This window comes from Pelobates fuscus, chromosome 3 (genome assembly GCF_036172605.1).
Source record: "Pelobates fuscus isolate aPelFus1 chromosome 3, aPelFus1.pri, whole genome shotgun sequence".
In the NCBI taxonomy this organism is placed as follows: domain Eukaryota; kingdom Metazoa; phylum Chordata; class Amphibia; order Anura; family Pelobatidae; genus Pelobates; species Pelobates fuscus.
In genome coordinates, this window is record NC_086319.1 from 386,199,206 (window position 1) to 386,222,561 (window position 23,356).

Here is a 23,356-nt window from a genome sequence, read left to right on the forward strand (position 1 = left end):
TGGTAGTGAAATGAACATACAACAGCTCTGGTGGACATTCCTGTAGTCAGCATGCTAATTGCATGCTTGCGAGCGACATCTGTGGCATTGTGCTGTGTGATAAAACTGCACATTTTAGAGTGGCCTTTTATTGTGGCAGCCTAAGGCACAACTTTGCAATAATCATTCTATCTAATCAGCATCTTGATATGCCACAACTGTGAGGTTATCTCGACAAAGGAGAAGTGCTCACTAACACAGATTTAGACAGATTTGTGAACAATATTTGAGAGAAATAGGCATTTGTGTACATAAAGTTTTAGATCTTTGAGTACAGCTTATGACAAATTGGGGAAAATACAAAAGTGTTGCGTTTATAATTTTGTTCAGTATATATATATATATATATATATATATATATATATATATATATATATATATATATATATATATATATATATATATATATTTAGAAGCATAGAATGTGATGGCAGATAAGAACAGTTTGGCCCATCTAGTCTGCCCAATTTTCTAAATACTTTAATTAGTCCCTGGCCTTATCTTCAGTCTTGGATAGCCATGCATGCTTAAACTCCCTCACTGTGTTAACCTTTACCACTTCAGTTGGTCATGCATCCACTACCCTTTCTGCAAAATAATACTTCATGAAACTATTTTCTTAACCTTTGTCCCCCTATTTAAAACCATGTCCTCTTGTTGGGGTAATTTTTCTCCTTTTAAATATATATATATATATATGTTGGAAGGCCATTTGGCCTGAATTTGTGGGAGGAGTTATGACCCCTATTTAAACTTCCCCCCCTACTTACCTTTGTCGTGCAAGCTGTTTGTCTTCTCCATAGCAACCAGCACTTCCGGTCCATTGTTCCCGCCCAAAAATCCAGTCTCCAGCAAGCAGTCTGTCGCCAGCAGCTCTCCTGCCTCCGACCTCCATGCCTGCTAACCAGCTCCTATCTGACATCTCTACCTGCTACCCGGCTTCTGGTCATGAGACCGGCACGTCCATGTAAGCATAGCGTGGGAAATAGAGTTTGGCTATTTCCCACGTTCGGGACTAAAAACGCGGGGATAGGCTCCCTTCATTACACTTACCCGTTCGTGCACTTTCTCTGTCCATGTACTTCTGCGTTCGTGCGGCTAACAGCCAACCGCAAAGTACACGCTCCTTCGTTTGTATTTTCGTATAAACTAACTGCCGACCACACTAAACAAACTTACGTTAGTCTATTTCATGCGTACATTCGTTCAGCTGACAACAATATAATTGGCTTTCATTTAGTCTTTTGTATGCTCCATTTAACTGATCACAGGAGTTCTTTTCTGTTTACAGTCCTCTCGTTCGTTCGTTTAGCCGAACGCAGGAGGCTTCAGCATTTAAATTCACAATCTGTTATAAATGTACCTAGTTATGCCATTCACTTAAACGAAAGCACTCACCCTGTTCACATTATCTGATCCTATTTTAATTTATGTGTTTTATTATATGGCTCTTAAGTCACCACTGGTTTAAATAATAATTCTGTGTTGCACTAATTCCCATCTATGGTCACATAATTATGGGAGACCAATTTTTCACAGGGTAATCTTCTTAAAAGCACAGTTTGACCACAATCACTTAATAAGTTACAATATGCAAAATACACCACCAGGCACCATTATTTAACCCCGCTGGAACTTAGTCTATTATTGTACAGTCTCTTCCCTTTTCCTAAGGAATAAGTCTTCTATGCAACTAAGGTCGCTCCGCTCACTACATCTTTTCTTAATTTTGCATGTCATAGGTTAAGCTCTTACGGTCCTTTTTTACCAGGCTCATTACAGCTCATTACAGACCATTAGCACGATTTCAACACCTCTGCTCCTTCAAAAACCTTATATACTGGTTCCCTATACTTAGAATGCATATGGTTTTAGGTTCTACTACCTTCCTCCAAACAGTCTCCAAGAAGTGGTATCCCAGTATCCTGTATTACTGTATCAGGTAAGAAGGTTTACCAGTAGAGTTGACCAGTTCGGGTTCGTACCGAACATTATGCTTTTTGGACCCCGGACCCGAACACGGACATATCACTGTATGTTTGGGTTGGAGTTCGGCAATTTAATGATGCATTTTGAAAGGCTGCAGGGCAGCCACTCAACAAGCGTTTGACTCGTGTGCCCTTAGAAGCCATCACAGCCATGCCACCCCTGAGCGGTGGGTGGTAGCAATAAATAAAAAATGGGGGGGACCTAATGTCCTCCCCCCGGCTCCCACCCCTGTGCGGTGGGGGGGCCATAAATAAAAATTGGGGGGGACCTAATGTCCTCCCCCCGGCCAACAGCCTTGCGCGGCAGGTGGGGGCCCTAAATAACAATAAGAGGGGAAACCTAAGGTCCTCCCCTCCAGCCCCCACCCCTGAGCTGCGGGTGGGGGCCCTAAATAACAATAAGGGGTGGGGACCTAATGTCCTCCCCCCCTGGCCCCCACCCCTGTGCGGTGGGTGGGGGCCATCAATAAAAATTCCCCCCCAGGTGACTAGGGGTCCCCAAACCTCTAGTCACCCCCCTCAAAAAAAAAACCTAACCCCTACCTACCCTGCTCACCTAGGTCTCCCCCTTATTGTTATTTAGGGCCCCCACCTGCCGCGCAGGGGTGGGGGCTGGGGGGAGAACCTTAAGTCCCCCCCTTATTGTTATTTAGGGCCCCCACCCACCACGCAGGGGTGGGGGCCGGGGGGAGGACCTTAGGTCCCCGCTTATTGTTATTTAGGGCCCCCACCCACCACGCAGCGATGGGGGCCTGGGGGGAGGACCTTAGCTCCCCCCCTTATTGTTATTTAGGGCCCCCATCCGCCACGCAGGGGGGCCAGGGAGGAGGACATTAGGTCCCCCCTATTTTTATTTATGGCCCCACCCACCGCACAAGGTTGGGCGCCGGGGGGGAGGACAGTAGTTTCCCTCCCCTTATTGTTATTTAGGGCCCCCACCCGTCGCACAGGGATGGGGGCAATAGTTTTTTTTACAGTGAGCAGCCACTGAATTTAGGGGCTGAATTTACTAATACTAAGTAATCTTTACTTAGTATTAGTAAATGTGGCTGAAAGACCAATTTAGGTCTTTCAGCCTTTTGGTAGATAGCTCCCTAATACCGTGGGAATTAGGGAGTTATCTACTAAGCGGCTGCTTATTTTATGTTATTTTTAAGTGATTTCCCTATCCACATTTGTTTGCAGGGCACTTTCATACTCTTACCCCCCATTTTACTTCCTTTTGCATCCCTCTAGCCCTTTCCAGGAGTTTTTTAGAGCCATTTTTGTGGCCACAAGTTCGGGTCCCCATTGACTTCAATGGGGTTCGGGTTCAGGGTCAAGTTCGAGACCGAACCCAGACTTTTTTTCAAAGTTCGTCCGAACCTGCCAGACCTGAACATTCAAGTGTCCGCTCAACTCTATTTACCAGTTCTCTTTTTTCCCGTTGAGTCCTCATTCAGCCTCCACGGCCTCATTATGTCTCCCCACCTCCCAAAGTGGGTTCTAAACTTCAAACAGGCCAGGTCTAAGATTCCTCACTATGATTTAAACATCAATCACACAAACCTACACCACCTAGCTACTACTAATTTAACGGTACATTTCTTGTCTACTATTTCTACATTTCATTACTTAAACCTGCGTCATTACCGCAGTTTCGCTAAGTTATACGGCATAAACCACCAACAGACTACCTGGTTCCCTGCATTTCAGTATCAGGTATTGTTAAATCTTACTCACTATGTTTACATTTCTCCTAAAGGCCTCACTTCACCATTTAAATTTCACAATTGTGGGAACCCAGGGGGCTTGTCTCTACTTATGGACCAACACCCAGGTCCCTCATCGTACACGGGTTACATAGTTACATTGTTACATAGTTACATAGCTGAAAAGAGACTTGCGTCCATCAAGTTCAGCCTTCCTCACATTTGTTTTTTTGCTGTTGATCCAAAAGAAGGCAAAAAAAAAAAACAATTTGAAGCACAATTTTGCAACAAGCCAGGAAAAAAATTCCTTTTTGACCCCAGAATGGCAGTCAGATTTATCCTTGGATCAAGCAGTTATTACCCTACATTGAAAGATTATATCCTTGAATATTCTGTTTTTGCAAGTATGCATCTAGTAGCTGTTTGAACATCTGTATGGACTCTGATAAAACCACTTCTTCAGGCAGATAATTCCACATCCTGATTGTTCTTACAGTAAAAAAACCTTTCCTTTGCCTTAGACGAAATCTTCTTTCTTCCAGTCTAAACGCATGGCCTCGTGTCCTATGTAAAGTCCGGTTTGTGAATAGATTTCCACACAATGGTTTGTATTGGCCCCGTTATTGTATAATGTTATCATATCCCCTCTCAGATGACGTTTTTCTAAACTAAATAGGTTTAAATTTGTTAATCGTTCTTCATAGCTGATCTGTTCCATTCCTTTTATTAATTTTGTAGCCCGCTTCTGCACTTTTTCTAGTGCCATAATATCCTTCTTTAGAACAGGTGCCCAAAATTGCACAGCATATTCTATACCAGGGATTAGTGTTGTCGCGAACCCGAAATTTTCGGTTCGCGAACGGCGAACGCGAACTTCCGCAAATGTTCGCGAACCGGCGAACCGCGCGAACCGCCATTGACTTCAATGGGCAGGCGAATTTTAAAACCAACAGGGACTCTTTCTGGCCACAAAAGTGATGGAAAAGTTGTTTCAAGGGGACTAACACCTGGACTGTGGCATGCCGGAGGGGGATCCATGGCAAAACTCCCATGGAAAATTACACAGTTGATGCAGAGTCTGCTTTTAATCCATAAAGGGCAGAAATCACCTAACATTGACACCTGTCCTCAAAGCCCCTGATACACACTGACACAGAGCAGAATAGAGACTGTTCCCTGTCCTCAGAGACCATGATACACACTGACACAGAGCAGAATAGGGACTGTTCCCCCTACATAGGGTCACTTGGCAGATATGGATTGACACCTGTCCTCAAAGCCCCTGATACACACTGACACAGAGCAGAATAGAGACTGTTCCCTGTCCACAGAGACCATGATACACACTGACACAGAGCAGAATAGAGACTGTTCCCCGTCCACAGAGACCATGATACACACTGACACAGAGCAGAACAGAGACTGTTCGCCCTACATAGGGTCACTTGGCAGGTATGGATTGACACCTGTCCTCAAAGCCCCTGATACACACTGACACAGAGCAGAATAGGGACTGTTCCTCCTACATAGGGTCACTTGGCAGATATGGATTGACACCTGTCCTCAAAGCCCCTGATACACACTGACACAGAGCAGAATAGAGACTGTTCCCTGTCCACAGAGACCATGATACACACTGACACAGAGCAGAATAGGGACTGTTCCTCCTACATAGGGTCACTTGGCAGATATGGATTGACACCTGTCCTCAAAACCCCTGATACACACTGACACAGAGGAGAATAGAGACTGTTCCCTGTCCACAGAGACCATGATACACACTGACACAGAGCAGAATAGAGACTGTTCCCCGTCCACAGAGACCATGATACACACTGACACAGAGCAGAATAGAGACTGTTCCCCGTCCACAGAGACCATGATACACACTGACACAGAGCAGAATAGGCACTGTTCCCCCTACATAGGGTCACTTGGCAGGTATGGATTGACACCTGTCCTCAAAGCCCATGATACACACTGACACAGAGCAGAATAGAGACTGTTCCCGGTCCACAGAGTCCATGATACACACTGACACAGAGCAGAATAGAGACGGTTCCCCGTCCACAGAGACCATGATACACACTGACACAGAGCAGAATAGAGATTGTCCCCCCTACATAGGGTCACTTGACAGGTATGGATTGACACCTGTCCTCAAAGCCCCTGATACACACTGACACAGAGCAGAATAGAGACTGTTCCCTGTCCACAGAGACCATGATACACACTGACACAGAGCAGAATAGAGACTGTTCCCTGTCCACAGAGTCCATGATACACACTGACACAGAGCAGAATAGAGACTGTTCCCCGTCCACAGAGACCATGATACACACTGACACAGAGCAGAATAGAGACTGTTCCCCGTCCACAGAGACCATGATACACACTGACACAGAGCAGAATAGGGACTGTTACCCCTACATAGGGTCACTTGGCAGGTATGGATTGACACCTGTCCTCAAAGCCCATGATACACACTGGGGGGAGCTACTGTCCTCCCCAACCCCTGCGCGGTGGGTGGGGGCCATAAATCACAATGGGGGGACCTACTGTCCTCCCCCCCTCGGCCCCCACCCCTGCGCGGTGGGTGGGGGCCATAAATCACAATGGGGGGGCCTACTTTCCTCCCCCCCGGCCCCCATCCCTGCGCGGTGGGTGGCATAAATCACAATGGGACGGACCTACTGATAGGAGTGGAGTATTGTTCATATCAAGAGAAACAAAGAGAAGAGTCTGCGCTAAATAACAGAAAAAGCTGCAACCCTAATTAGGGAATCCCACAAAACCCTAATAAAACAGACTGGAGATAAAAAAACGGGGGGGAAGGGCTGCGCTAAAAAGTAAAATACAGTAAAATACAGTATATACCAGACCAAATGGTTACAATCCGATAGTGACGGAAAACATAAGTCTCTAGAAACAAGTGGAAAAAATCTTAGAAAAAATATCTTTGAAGAGAGTCTTTGCAGATAATAAAAAATATACAATTGGAAAATTTGAATATGAATAAAAATATAGTCTCACTGATATAACTTGGTGGGATATCTGTACAGTCCTCAGGAGTTGATCCGTCCGGGTAGTAGGATAATCCGTATATGTGGAGACAAAATAGGAGATTGTTCATATCAGTTTAATACCTTCCGCGTCTCCTATCAGTGGACGTGTATATGGCAGCCGTTTTAGGAACCGCACACCTGGGACCCGAGCAAGGTCACCTCGTTCAAGCTGCTCTGGTTCCTTGATGAGCCAGCTGCCCGTGAGTTAACATGTCCCGTGGAGAAGCACTCTGTCCTGCAAAGCCTCACCTCAAAAAAATTAAATAAGTAACAGCACTCGGAGTGGTGAGTTTAGTAAATGTTCATATCAGTTTATTACCTTCCGCGTCTCCTATCAGTGGACATGTATATGGCAGCCATTTTAGGAACCGCACACCTGGGACCCGAGCAAGGTCACCTCTTCAACAGGCGACAAGATTTGGCCCTGTAAAACTCTCCTGGATATTATGTACAATTTCTATGGATATGCATTGATTTATGTAACAGGGAGATGGAAGAAGATGCTTGGTCGGTCCTCTTACTTGAAATTTGGGGCACTGCGCGGGCAAGCTAATGTGCCACCAGATAGGAGTGGTGAGTTTAGTATTGTTCTGATCAGTTTAATACCTTCCGCGTCTCCTATCAGTGGACGTGTATATGGCAGCCATTTTAGGAACCGCACACCTGGGACCCGAGCAAGGTCACCTCTTCAACAGGCGACAAGATTTGGCCCTGTAAAACTCTCCTGGATATTATGTACAATGTCTATGGATATGGCATTGATTTATGTAACAGGGAGATGGAAGAAGATGCTTGGTCGGTCCTCTTACTTGAAATTTGGGGCACTGCACGGGCAAGCTAATGTGCCACCAGATAGGATTGGTGAGTTTAGTATTGTTCTGATCAGTTTAATACCTTCCGCGTCTCCTATCAGTGGACGTGTAAATGGCAGCGATTTTTAATTGTGGAATCACCTCCCCTTTTTAGGCCAAGGTGGGAAGATGCTTAGACCACTGGTATATTGGTATATTGGTGCCATCTTGGAGGATTTTTTTTTGGTTTGGTTTTTGAAGCCACAGTGCTGCACTAGTGGGCCTAAAAATTAGGCATGTACACATGCCTGAAAAATTTGGTATTGTTGCAGCGGCCAGAAAAGTTGATGTTTGTTTCACAGGCAGAAAGTGCCCTAAAACATGGCGGCTTGAACCCTAGTTGGTGGCGGATAAGTCACGCAAGTCAAACGTCATTCAGAGCTAAAATACAGCAGCGTGGGGGGCGGAGCTTAACCAGCAAGCTAAACGGACGCCATCTCGACAAGCTCCCCAGTAAACGGGCACAATCTATTAAAAATCCCAACACCCTCAGCCGATCCAACCTCCTCCAGCCCCCAGCTTGACTCCCTACCTACTCCCGAGCCGATCGATGCCCTTCTTTGCGGCTTCCACCCAGCAGAAGCGGAGACGGAAGGTTGGGGCCTACCCCACGCTCACAATCCCAGACCTGGAGAAACAGTAGCCGGCCTTTAAGAGGGCAGCATAGTAAAGGTACAGGTTGTATACGACCCATTACCTACCGTCAAAGTGTCCATATGGCAACGTACATTATTCTGCAAAGATTAGGGTTTGTCCTGCACTCTTAGTGGGTGTAGAGCTTTAAGCTCGAGGGTTTGTGAAGTCTAAAATGAGTCAAGAATTGCATACAAAAGCATAGGTCAGGAGAAATCTAACTTCACACCATACCTGAGTAACAAAAGGACGTTTAAACGGTTTATTGTTTATGTTGTTGCGATCCCTACTAGAAGACTGACACACGTACAACAATCAACAGGCCTAACCCTGACATGGACCATACTTGACTGACACCACAGGCTCAACGGGACCCACTCTCGCACGACTGGTACACCTAAGACGGGGACATACCACAAATGCTTAATGGAGTGACTGCTACACTCTTACCACGACCACCCCCCCCCCCCCGCGACTCCCTAGGTTAGGAGTTTCGATCACGTGAGGCAGAGACCACACTCACGGCAGGAGGCTGCACTGGACAGCCCACACGCTTCAGAAGTCACTCACTAGTACACACCCATCAATATGCCCACGGGACACCATACCGACACATACAGGCACACCCAAGTGTCATAACCATGGAGGCACCACATACTCCATAACTACTTCACACACGGAACGCGGATACCAGCACCGAATGTACGACTCAAACACAAAAATAACACAGGTTAAGCGGTTAATGACCCGGATCCAAGTTATTGCTTGTATGTTATAAAATTATATAATTGGTGCAGTCTCACAAGATGCAAGATAAATATGTTAATGCAATATACTGGAAATTCTGACTTGCAATGTACTGTTTTACTGTCATGCAAAGCACCGCAAAAATAAAGAATTAAAAAAAAAAAAAAAAAATACAGCAGCGTGTGGACCATTTTTAGCCCAAGGCAGCTCATCTCATCAGGCCTTTTTTAATCGAATGTATCGCCCAGTGTCAGTCCCTTCGGGATCCATCCCTCATTCATCTTAATAAAGGTGAGGTAATCTAGACTTTTTTGACCTAGGCGACTTCTCTTCTCAGTGACAATACCTCCTGCTGCACTGAAGGTCCTTTCTGACAGGACACTTGAAGCGCGGCAGGCCAGAAGTTCTATCGCAAATTGGGATAGCTCAGGCCACAGGTCAAGCCTGCACACCCAGTAGTCAAGGGGTTCATCGCTCCTCAGAGTGCCGATATTTGCAGTTAAGGCAAGGTAGTCTGCTACCTGTCGGTCGAGTCGTTCTCTGAGGGTGGATCCCGAAGGGCTGTGGCGATGCATAGGACTTAAAAAGGTCCGCATGTCCTCCATCAACAACACGTCTTTAAAGCGTCCTGTCCTTGCCGGCGTGGTCGTGGGAGGAGGATGACTTCCACCTCTCCCCCTGTTAGATTCCCGTTGTGCTGTGACATCACCCTTATACGCTGTGTAAAGCATACTTTTTAATTTATTTTGCAAATGCTGCATCCTTTCCGACTTGTTGTAATTCGGTAACATTTCCGCCACTTTCTGCTTATACCGGGGGTCTAGTAGCGTGGACACCCAGTACAGGTCGTTCTCCTTCAGCCTTTTTATACGAGGGTCCCTCAACAGGCAGGACAGCATGAAAGACCCCATTTGCACAAGGTTGGATGCCGAGCTAGTCATTTCCCGTTCCTCCTCCTCACTGATGTCATTGAAGGTATGTTCTTCCCCCCAGCCACGTACAACACCACGGGTAGCAGATAGGTGACAACGAGCACCTTGGGATGCCTGTTGTGGTTGGTCTTGCTCCTCCTCCTCCTCCTCAAAGCTACAATCCTCCTCTGACTCCTCTTCCTCACAATCCTCTTCCAGCGTTGCCGCAGGTCCAGCAAGTGATGCTGATCAGGCTGTTTCTGGTGGTGATGGTGACCACAACTCTTCCTCTTCCTCTTCACGCTCATCTACAGCCTGATCCAGCACTCTTCGCAGGGCATGCTCCAGGAAGAAAACAAATGGTATGATGTTGCTGATGGTGCCTTCGTTGCGACTGACTAGGTTTGTCACCTCCTCAAAAGGACGCATGAGCCTACAGGCATTGCGCATGAGCGTCCAGTAACGTGGCAAAAAAATTCCCAGCTCCCCGAGGCTGTCCTAGCACCCCGGTCATACAAATATTCATTAACAGCTTTTTCTTGTTGGAGCAGGCGGTCGAACATTAGGAGTGTTGAATTCCAACGTGTAGGGCTGTCGCAAATCAAGCTCATCACTGGCATGTTGTTTCGCCGCTGGATATCGGCAAAGTGAGCCATGGCCGTGTAGGAAAGCCTGAAATGGCCACACACCTTCCTGGCCTGCTTCAGGACATCCTGTAAGCCTGTGTACTTATGCACAAAGCGTTGTACGATCAGATTAGACACATGTGCCATGCACGGCACATGTGTCAACTTGCCCAACTTAAATGCCGCTATCAAATTTTTTCCGTTGTCACACACCACTTTGCCGATATCCAGTTGCTGCGGAGTCAGCCACTTTTCCACCTGTGCGTTCAGGGCGGACAGGAGTGCTTGTCCGGTGTGACTCTCTGCTTTCAAGCAAGTCAAACCCAAGACGGCGTGACACTTCCGTATCCGGGATGTGGAATAGTACCTGGGGAGCTGGGGGGGTGCCGTTGATGTGGAGCAAGACGCAGCAGCACAAGAGGACTCAGCCGAGGAGATTATGGAAGAGGATGGAGTAGGAGGAGTAGAGGAGGTGGCAGCAGGACTGCCTGCAATTCGTGGCGGTGTCACCAACTCCTCTGCAGAGCCACGCATTCCATGCTTGGCAGCCGTCAGCAGGTTTACCTAATGCGCAGTGTAGGTGATATACCTGCCCTGACCATGCTTTGCAGACCAGGTATCAGTGGTCAGATGGACCCTTGCCCCAACACTGTGTGCCAGACATGCCATTACTTCCTTTTGCACAATCGAGTACAGGTTGGGGATTGCCTTTTTTGAAAAGAAATTTCGGCCGGGTACCTTCCACTGCGGTGTCCCAATAGCTACAAATTTTTTGAACGCCTCAGACTCAACCAGATTGTATGGTAAAAGCTGGCGGGCTAATAGTTCGGACAAGCCAGCTGTCAGACGCTGGGCAAGGGGGTGACTTGGTGACATTGGCTTCTTACGCTCAAACATGTCCTTGACAGACACATGACTGTGGGCAGATGAGCGGGAACTGCTCAAGGTGGGAGACGGAGTGGCGGATGGTTGAGAGGGGTCAAGAAGGACAGCAGTGGTTGACGTGGCTGAAGATGCTGGACCAGGAGGAGGATGGCGGCTTAGAGTAGGCGTGCTGCTTGTACTCATGTGTTGATCCCATAGGCGTTTGTGATGTGAGATCATGTGCCTACGCAAAGCAGTTTTACCTAGGTGGGTGTTGGACCTCCCACGACTCAGTTTCCTTTGGCACAGGTTTCAAATGGCATCGCTTTTGTCAGAGGCAGACACACAAAAAAAATGCCACACTGCTGAGCTCTGCAATGACGGTATTCTGGTGGTGGACACAGCATGCGTTGATTGGCGTGCTGTCGGGCTGACCCCGGGCAGGGCCGGCGCGTCCATAAGGCGGCACAGGCGGCCGCCTTAGGGCGCACCGGCCCGGGGGCGCAAATGTCGGGGTGACCGGCAGGAGGGAAGCGCACAGCGTCCCTTTCCTGCCGGTCACTTCTTGAAGCGTGGCCGAGCGGCAGCAGCATCCCCACAAATCAGCCTTCTTCCCTACAGTGCCGCGGACTGTGTGGAGGGGGCGGGGATATGAACACGTCATATCCCTGCTCCCTCTGTAGCACACAGTGCGCCCAGCAGGGGCGGAGCTAACGCTGGCCACCTTCATTTCAGCATGGGAGGACTTCCTCCCAAGAAGACTGCAGAGAGCAGAATGCAGAGAGGAGGGGGGCTGGGCGGGACTAACTCCAACTCCCAACTACCTGAGCCAGCACTCTAGATCCTAGGTAAGCCACCCTCCTGTGTATGGCTAGAAAAGTGTATATTTTGATCAGCATGTTTGTGTGTGTATGTCTGTCAGTGTGTCTGTGTGTGTATATATCTGTCTGTGTGTATCTATATGTCTGTCAGTGTGTCTGTGTATGTCTGTCTGTTAGTGTGTCTTTGTGTGTGTATGTCTGTCAGTGTGCCTGTATGTCTGTCTGTGTTTCTATCTGTCAGTGTCTTGTGTGTTTCTGTCTGTCAGTGTCCGTGTGTGTATGTCTGTCAGTGTGTCTGTGTGTGTGTGTGTGTGTGTGTATCTTTCTGTCAGTGTGTCTGTGTGTATCTATATGTCTGTCAGTGTGTCTGTCTGTCTGTGTATGTCTGTCAGTGTGTCTTTGTGTGTGTATGTGTGTGTGCGTATGTCTGTCAGTGTGCCTGTATGTCTGTCTGTGTGTGTATATATCTGTCTGTCAGTGTGTCTGTGTGTATCCATGTCTGTCAGTGTGTGTGTGTGTGTCTGTCAGTGTGTCTGTGTGTGTAACTGTATGTCTATCATTGTGTATGTGTGTATCTGTATGTCTGTCAGTGTGTCTGTATGTCAGTGTGTGTTTATCTGTATGTCTGTCAGTGTTTGTGTGTATCTGTATATGTGTGTCTGTCTATCTGAATGTGTATCCGTTTGTGTATATGTGTATCTGCATGTGTGTCAGTGTGTGCGTGTGTGGCAGTGTATGTGTATATGTGCATACATCTCAACATTCAAACACCAACACTACACACAAATAACCACCTGCATGCAAACTTCAACACTACATACAAACACACCCCTGCATTCAAATGTCAACACTACATACAAACACACGTCTGTATCAGACACCAAAATTATATATAAACACACACCTGCATTCAAAAACCCAACACTACACGTAAATGCATGCTTGCATTCAAACTCAAACACTACATACAAACTCACCCCTACATTCACAGAAACATACTCTATATCAACACATACTTACAGTCAAACACGCTCCGTGCTAAATACAATCCTGCAAGCATGGGGAATCGGTAGAGCCCCAGCTTTCAAAGCATTGTTAAAGTTGCACGACAGATGGGGGTCTATCTTTTAGCCATCCTGTGTACATACACAGACCGTCATACAGAGACATACAGTCTGTATGTCTCTGTATGATGATCTGTGTATGTATTCAAAAGGAATAAACGCAGGCAACACTCTAATAGTAATAATGGTATATTTATTGATAGGTGAACCACCCCAAAGAAAGTGCAACGTTTCGGCTAAGCAGAGCATTATTGCATTATTAAGGCTCTGCTGAGCCGAAACATCACACTTTCTATGGGGTTGGTCACCTATCAATAAATATACCATCCTTACTATTGGAGTATTGCCTGCGTTTATTCCTTTTGAAGACTTTACTGGTGGATCCAGCGATGTCTGCCTGACGTCGGAGCAACTACCACTGTGGATGGCCGGAGCATTTACACGGTATCAGTGTGCAGGGTTCTTTGTTTGTCTGTCTTTGTATGTCTCTGTATGCCTTGTCTGTATGTCTCTTTATGACTGTCTGCGTATGTATGTCTCTGTATCACTGTGTATGTATGTCTCTATATGCCAATCTCTGTTTCTTTATGTCTGTGTCTGTATTTTTGTGTGTGCCTGTGTCTGTATGAATGTATGTCTGTGTTTGTACGACAATGTACCTGAATGTGTAGATTGTATGACTGTGTTTGTTTGATTGTGTGCCTTTTATGACTGTGTGTCTGTATATCTTTGTGACTGTGTGCCTGAATAATTATGTCTGTGTGCTTGTATGGTTGTGTGTCTGTATGTTTGTGTATTTGTGCATGTATGTATTTTTGCCTGTATCTATGTCTATGTCTATATGGGAGAAAAAGAGAGATAGAAAGTGTCTGATGGGGAAGTAAGAAATGCATAAGAGGGGTTGTATGAGACACACTAAAGGGGGGTGTAAGGCACAAAGGGACCAGAGGGGTAAGAGAGTGGATATGCAACACTAATGGGGGTAAAATTCAAAAGGGGGGCTACGAGACACAGAGGTGAAGATGCATTGGGTTTTTTGGGTGGTGGGGGGGGGGGGGGGCGTCAAAATGCATCTTCGCCTGTGTAGTCAAAAATCCTAGCACCGGCCCTGACCCCGGGTGCCGATGCATGCTGTCTGACTGTGCCACTAGCTTCTTGCGACGACCTCCCCCCTGCTTCCAACTCATCTCCTCCTCCTCTCTGTCTCCCCATCTGAACTTTCGCCCTGTTCTTCTTCTTGCCGAGCGGGCACCCACGTGACATCCATGGACGCATCGTCATCATCAACCGCTTCACTTGTATCTGACAACTCAGAAAAGGAAGCAGCAGCGGGTACAACATCATCATCATCACACCGTACCTCCATGTGTTTAATGCTGCCTGCCTGAGACATATCCCTGTTATCTACATCCTCTAGCAATAATGGTTGCTCATCACTCATTTCTTCAAACGGGTGTGTGAATAACTCCTCTGACATACCAAGTAAAGCGGCTGTGGTGCTAGTTTTGGTGGTGGCGGCAGGCGGGTGAGTGGTATCTTGAGAGGTGCCTGAAGCTAAGCTGGAGGAGGATGGTGCGTCAAGGTTCCGAGCGGAGGCTGTACAAGATTGGGTGTCCTGTGTTAGCCAGTCAACTATGTCCTCAGAACTTTTCATGTTCAGGGTACGTGGCTTCTGAAAACTGGGCATTATTCTAGGGCAAAAGGGAATCACAGCACCACGACCACGACGGCCCCTGCGGGGTGGCCTGCCTCTGCCTGTCATTTTTTGGGGGATTAGTGGTACTATGCGTGCAAGCTACTGTGAGACCAGATATGATTGGAAATGTGAACTGTAACAGTTCTGCAAAGCACACACTGTAGGCCTGACACACCCGCTTGAAGACAAGTAACTGCTATTCAATCTATAACAGTGAAAAACAAATTTTGTTTTTAAAAGCACGCTATAGAGACACCAGATATGATTGGCAATGTGCACTTGAACAGTTCTGCAGAGCACACACTGTAGGCCTGACACACCCGCTTGAAGACAAGCAACTGCTACTCAATCTATAACAGTGAAAAAAAAATTTTGTTTTTAAAAGCACGCTATAGAGACACCAGATATGATTGTATGATACAATGTGCACTGGAACAGTTCTGGAGAGCACACACTGAAGGAAGGACTGACAGAGCCGCTTGAAGGACACTGACTGGCTGCTATTAGCTTACACTAAAAACCTTTTTTCTTTGTAAAAGCACGCTATAGAGACACCAAATATGATTGGCAATGTGCACTTGAACAGTTCTGCAGAGCACACACTGTAGGCCTGACACACCCGCTTGAAGACAAGTAACTGCTACTCAATCTATAACAGTGAAAAAAATAATTGTTTTTAAAAGCACGCTATAGAGACACCAGATATGATTGGCAATGTGCACTGGAACAGTTCTGGAGAGCACACGCTGAAGGAAGGACTGACAGAGCCGCTTGAAAGACACTGACTGGCTGCTATTAGCTTACACTAGAAACCTTTTTTCTTTGTAAAAGCACGCTATAGAGACACCAGATATGATTCACAATGTGCACTTGAACAGTTCTGCAGAGCACACACTGTAGGCCTGACACACCCGCTTGAAGACAAGTAACTGCTACTCAATCTATAACAGTGAAAAAAAAATGTTGTTTTTAAAAGCACGCTATAGAGACACCAGATATGATTGGCAATGTGCACTGGAACAGTTCTGGAGAGCACACGCTGAAGGAAGGACTGACAGAGCCGCTTGAAGGACACTGACTGGCTGCTATTAGCTTACACTAGAAACCTTTTTTCTTTGTAAAAGCATGCTATAGAGACACCAGATATGATTGGCAATGTGCACTTGAACAGTTCTGCAGAGCACACACTGTAGGCCTGACACACCCGCTTGAAGACAAGTAACTGCTACTCAATCTATAACCGTGAAAAAAATAATTGTTTTTAAAAGCACGCTATAGAGACACCAGATATGATTGGCAATGTGCATTGGAACAGTTCTGGAGAGCACACACTGAAGGAAGGACTGACAGAGCCGCTTGAAGGACACTGACTGGCTGCTATTAGCTTACACTAAAAACCTTTTTTCTTTGTAAAAGCACGCTATAGAGACACCAAATATGATTGGCAATGTGCACTTGAACAGTTCTGCAGAGCACACACTGTAGGCCTGACACACCCGCTTGAAGACAAGTAACTGCTACTCAATCTATAACAGTGAAAAAAAAAATTGTTTTTAAAAGCACGCTATAGAGACACCAGATATGATTGGCAATGTGCACTGGAACAGTTCTGGAGAGCACACGCTGAAGGAAGGACTGACAGAGCCGCTTGAAGGACACTGACTGGCTGCTATTAGCTTACACTAGAAACCTTTTTTCTTTGTAAAAGCACGCTAAAGAGACACCAAATATGATTGGCAACTGTCAAAGCACGCTGGCACAGGTCTGCAGAGCACACGCTGAAGTAGGCCTGACACCCAGATGCTTGCAGACAACTAACTGCTCTTCTATTACAGTGAAAAAAAATTATTTCTTTTAAATCTAAAGCTTAAGCTATTGTAAAAACAGATATGAGTGGTGGCACTGACTGTGCAAATGGGCAAGGCATCCAACCTGACACAGAAGCTGGCAGGCAGGCAACTGCTCTTCTATTACAGTGAAAAAAATTATTTCTTTTAAATCTAAAGCTTAACCTATTGTAAAAACAGATATGAGTGGTGGCACTGACTGTGCAAATGGGCAAGGCATCCAACCTGACACAGAAGCTGGCAGGCAGGCAACTGCTCTTCTATTACAGTGAAAACAAATTATTTATTTTAAATCTAAAGCTTAACCTATTGTTAAAACAGATATGAGTGGTGGCACTGACTGTGCAAATGGGCAAGGCATCCAACCTGACACAGAAGCTGGCAGGCAGGCAACTGCTCTTCTATTACAGTGAAAACAAATTATTTATTTTAAATCTAAAGCTTAACCTATTGTTAAAACAGATATGAGTGGTGGCACTGACTGTGCAAATGGGCAAGGCATCCAACCTGACACAGAAGCTGGCAGGCAGGCAACTGCTCTTCTATTACAGTGAAAAAAATATTTCTTTTAAATCTAAAGCTTAACCTATTGTAAAAACAGATATGAGTGGTGGCACTGGGCAAGTAGGCACAGTATCCAATGTGAACCTCACACAGAAGCTGGCAGGCAGGCACCTGCAATGACATTACACAGGAAAAAAAAAAAAAAGCAGCCTGATGTTATAGCCCTAAAAAGGGCTTTTTGTGGTGCTGTCCTTACAGCAGAGATCAGATGAGTCCTTCAGGATTGTAGTGGACACTGAATACCCTAGCCTAGCTATCAATTCCCCTATCTAATCAGCAGCAGCTAAACTTTCCCTCCTCTCACTAAGCATGCAGCTTCAGAATGAATCGAAAATGGATGCTGGGAGGGAGGTTGGAGGGTGTGGAATGTGTCTGCTGACCGAGAGGCACAGGGTCAAAGTTTGCCCAATGATGACGAATAGGGGGCGGATCGAACTGCGCATGTGTCCGCCCGCCGCGGCGAACGCGAACAGGCTAAGTTCGCCGGGAACTGTTCGCCGGCGGACAGTTCGCTACATCACTACCAGGGATTTATAAAGAGACAAAATGATATTCTCGTCCCGAGAATGAATGCACTTTTTCATGCATGACAATACCTTACTGGCCTTGGCCACTGCTGATTGACATTGCACATTGTTGCATAGTTTGTTGTCTATAACAATTTCCAAGTCCTTTTCATGTGTTGTTATCCCTAATTAGCTTCCATTAAGGGTATACGTTGCTTGTGTATTCTTTACGCCGAAGTGCATAACTTTTCATTTTTCAACATTAAATTTCATCTGCCATTTGAGTGCCCAGTCCCCCAGTCTATCTAAATCCCTCTGCAGCAAAGTAATATCTTGCTCACATTGTATTATTTTACAAAGTTTTGTGTCATCTGCAAACACTGAAACATGACTTTCAATGCTGTCTTCAAGATCATTTATAAACATGTTAAATAGAAGGGGTCCCAGAACAGACCCCTGAGGTACACCACTTGCCACCTCTGTCCAGCTTGAAAATTTACCATTAACGACAACTCTTTGTACTCTTTGTACTGTTTTTAAGCCAATGTTCTACCCAAGAATAAGCATTTTCATCTAGACCGGCTTCCTTGAGTTTGAACACTAATCTATTGTGTGGAACTGTATCAAATGCCTTGGCAAAATCCAAATAGATCACATCCACTGCAACACCCTGATCTATACTTCTGCTTACTTCTTCGTAGAACGCAATCAAGTTAGTTTGACATGACCTGTGCTTCATAAAACCGTGCTGATTTTTGCTGATAACCATGTTCTTCTCAAGGAATTCTTGAATATTATCCCTTAATAACCTTTCAAATATTTTACCAGCCACAGAAGTTAAGCTTACAGGTCTATAATTTCCAGGCAAGGATTTTGAACCCTTTTTGAATATAGGAACCACATCTGCCTTCCTCCAATCCTCCGGAACACTTCCTGAAAGAAAAAAATCTTGAAAGATTAAAAACAGAGGTTCACTTATTTCTACACTTAGTTCCGTTAGTACACGTGGATGGATACCGTCAGGCCCTGGAGCTTTGTTTATATTAACTTTCTTTAGTTGCTGCAGCACCTTGTCTTGAGTTAACCAATTACAATTATTCTGCAAGTTTTTAGTAGCAATCATTTGCACATCTGTTGCCATGGGTTCTTCCTTAATATATACGGAGGAGAAATAGTTATTTAAAATTCCTGCCTTTTCCTGGTCTTCATTAACTAACACCCCCGTTTCAGTTTTTAGTGTACCTACATTTTCATTTTTGGTTTTTTTAGAATTGATGTACTTAAAAAATGCTTTGGGGTTGGTTTTGCTCTCTTTAGCTATCGTTTTTTCATTTTAAAGTTTAGCAAGTCTAATTGCCTTTTTGCACGCATTATTTGCTTCTTTATATCTTTTATAAGATGCATCTGATTTGTCCGATTTAAATGCTTTAAATGTCCTTTTCTTATTTTCAATCTCTTGTTTTACTTCTCTACTAAGCCACATTGGTTTTAATTTGTTTCTTTTATATTTATTTCCCAATGGTACATACTGAGAAATGTACCTTTCTAATATTTGTTGGAAGATGATCCATTTATCCTCAGTGTTCTTTTCACTAAAGAGTTTATGCCAGTCAATATATTGTAAAGCTTCCCTTAACTTATTGAAATTGGCCTTTTTAAAATTATATGTTTTAGTATACCCCATGTGCTGTTGTTTTTTTGAGTTTATTTCAAAGGACACTTTATTATGATCACAATTTCCCAAGTGCTTACCTACTTGAATGTTGGTCAAAAGATCAACGTTGTTTGTTAAAACCAGGTCCAGACAAGCGTCCATTCTAGTTGGTGCTTGTACAAGTTGTGGCATGAAGGTGTCATTTAACAAGTTTAAAAACCTAATTTCCTTTGCTGAGCTACTAGTCCCTCTGTCCCAATTTATGTCCGGGTAATTAAAATCTCCAATAATTAAAGTATTACCCAGATTTGCAGCTTTCTCAATTTGCTCAAACAGATGTTGTTCCTCGTCAATATTAACATTAGGTGGTTTATAACATATCCCAACCAATAGTTGGTTGGGTTCTTATGTTACAGTTTCATTATTACACTATACCCACACGTTCAACATTTTTACACTTGGCATACCAGTGGTACGCCTCAGGCCCACTAGCATCAATATTACCCTTAGGGTATCTTCACCGGACACGTTCCCTGCAGAAGCAAGAATATATTGAAGTCTTCCTGTGCATTGTCCAAAGAAATAGGACAAATACTCAAGGTTAGTATCTACATATGTTCAATTACACCATTCTACACGCCCCATCAGGTTAGAGAACTGGCAGTGTTAGGCGCTGGCCTTAGTTATCCTAAGTAAATACTACGGTCCTGCGAGGTCTACACCCAACCTCATACACGGAGGTTCTGCACCACGACCAAGTCATAGTTAGCCACCTCGCTTGCCCTTCTTTAGGGCTACAGCTAGGGCTTCCCAAGTCACGGCCACACTATTTGAATCTCTTATGGTCACCGAGAGGCCAACTACCTGCCACTACGTTCAAGTGGCCACAAAATTCCCTCGCCCAAATCATTGGTAGAGCCTCTCACCGCCACTTGGCACTAGCAGGGCCTCACCTGTCACTTGGTTCTTGGTAAATTCTTTGCCTCAGCACTAGCTAGCAGGCCAGTTCTCTGAAGGTCTCATCCCCACCTCTACGATACTTTACTTATCCAAATCATTATTCTTTTTTCAGAATGTCACAAGAATCCATCCCAAGCATCGGTCTGCCGTTGGACGAAATACCCAGTACGCCAGTCAGGCCTGGATCTCCAGAGGAATCCCTCACCCCTTCTACCCCCAGATCCCTGAGATACTGGACCATTCCTAAAATTTCAGCAGAGCTCAGACTCAGGGGTATCCCCTTTCCAGCCACTGCCAGAAAGGCAGAACTATATAGGCTCATGATGGCACTAGTTTGCAAGGGCCACCAGCTTACACCTCAGATTACACTCAGGAGACCCTGGTCGCTATCCTGACCAGCCTCCAAATAATCAACAACAGGCTGGTGAAAGTGGAATCAGCTATAGCCATACCAGGTGTCTCGTTAGGCCTGGCAGGCTCTCCCCTGGTGGTCTCGGTCGTACAGACTGGCATACCCCTCATTTCCCCTTCCCACCACCCACTATCACAACTCTATACGTCTCACCGGCCCACTCTTTTCCAGTTTCCATAAAGAAGGAAATTCTCGATGGAGAGGATGTTAATCTAATGTCACTACTCATAACTTCCCAAGACATCCTAGAGTACAAAGGTTATATTCATGGTGACATTTCAGTAGTCCTAGAGAGAGAGACCCACGACTTAACAGAAAGCTTTCCATTCCTCAGTTTGTCATTGCCTTTGGAATTTATCGGGACGTCATCTGCACGGTGTACCCACATAGGAGGGAAGAGCTTGATTCATACTTACACAAGGTGGTTGACTTAGGTATCAAGTACGGAGGGTCCTCATTTTATGATTTTCATAAATCAGTTTCGGCCAAGGAAGCTACTCATCTGGCACAGTTCAACATAAGAATCGGCTGTTGCCAGATGGACCCAGAATTGTTTTGCCATCTCTTTGCTGGTTTGCTGTGCCTCCTGTAGTTCCTCTTATCACTTCTCCGACTTGTGCCCTTGTGAGGCAGATACTTCCACTTCTCACCACTCCTTCACCCCACACACTAGACAGGGAGGTGGGCAGTGGGACAAGCTGGGCAGACCCATTTCATTTCAGGGCAAGGCGCGTATGTGCAATAATTTTAATGCGGGGGTATGCAATTTCAATGCATGTAGGGCATTGCACATCTGCTCCATCTGCAACAGAGCCCACACCAGGTCCACATGTCCAGCCCGACTGTCACCTAAGAATCGCCTAACTGCGGTTAACATTGACATCCTGGAATACTATCTGCATTCACACCCAGCTAGGCATCTGGTAGATTTTCTGGTGACAGGTTTCTCACAGGGGTTTGACACTGGCCTTATCGCCATCCCCACAGGTACACTTGTATGACCTTACCTATTATCTGCATCCATTGACCCACTTACGGTGAACCACCTTCTGTCCATGGCAATCAAGGCTGGTTTCATGATCGTCTCTTTCCTGTCTTCACCTTTCTCATCTTGGCGTACCAATCCCATCGGGGTAGCCTTTCACAAATACTCCAACAAAAAGCATTTGATTATAGACCTCTCTGCACCACACTCTTCCTCCATTCCCAGCATCAACTCCCTCATTCCTGCTGAGGAGTTATCACTGCACTACGCTAAAACCAACGATGCCATGCGAGCTATCATTTCAGCTATCATTTCAGCAGGTAGTAAGGCTTGGTTGAGCAAGACAGACATATCCAACGCCTTTAAACTGCTACCTATTCACCCTTCACTGTGGCACTTGCATGGTGTTAAATGGAGGAATAAGTATTTTTTTGCTACCCGGCTTACGTTTGGTTTAGGAGCAGCCCTAAGTTATTTGACATCTTCGCAGAAACCCTCTGCTGGCTGCTCCTAAACATAATCAGTTGTCCATCAGTCATCCACTATCTGGATGATGTTTTGTTGATTGAACCAAGTTTCACAAACACCTAACAGTATTCACACCACCACACCCCTTTTCACAACACTCGGGGTCCCTCTGTCACCAGGCAAAACTCTTGGTCCCTCTACCGGGATCATTTTCTTGGGTATAGTATTGGACACCACTACCTTCCAAGCCAGTTTACCACCAGACAAACTGTCCCACATTAGGAACAAAATTGTCTTGTGTGCACTAGGAGGGGACTCCAGTCCTTATTGGGTTCCCTCAACTTTGCAATCCGTATCATTCCGCAGGGTAGGTCTTTTGTCTCTAGGCTACTTAATTTGTCGGGGTGCCTGACTCCTGCCCAATCATTCTGGACGATCCAGCCAGGGCAGATTTACACATGTGGAGCAGATTTTTGGCCGAATGGAATGGGATCTCTTTGTTCATTCCGCCACTTTTAGAGCACTCACCTTCAATTCACACAGACACAGCAGCACACACATGGTTCGCAGCAATTTTCGGCAACCACTGGTTTAGGGATGACTGGCCCACTGAGACGGATGCCTTGCCAGCCTTTAGAGAGACTTCTACTTTGTTTGAGACCTACCCCATCGTGGCAGTCGCCCACTCATGGGGTCATCTTTGGACCGGCAAGGCAGTTAAATGCAACTCTGACAACTCTGCAGCCTGCAACATCATTAACAAAGGGCGGTCATCCTGACTAACCATCATGAGGCTGATTCGCAGGCTGACTTGGCTGGCAGCAACCTCTCAGTTCTATGTAGTCTGCATTCACATTCCTGGTGTCCACAACACAGCCGCTGACGCTCTTTCACACTCTAAATTTAAGGTCTTCTTTCAGGCACTCCCTACGGCCCACCACCTACCATCCAGGATACCACCATT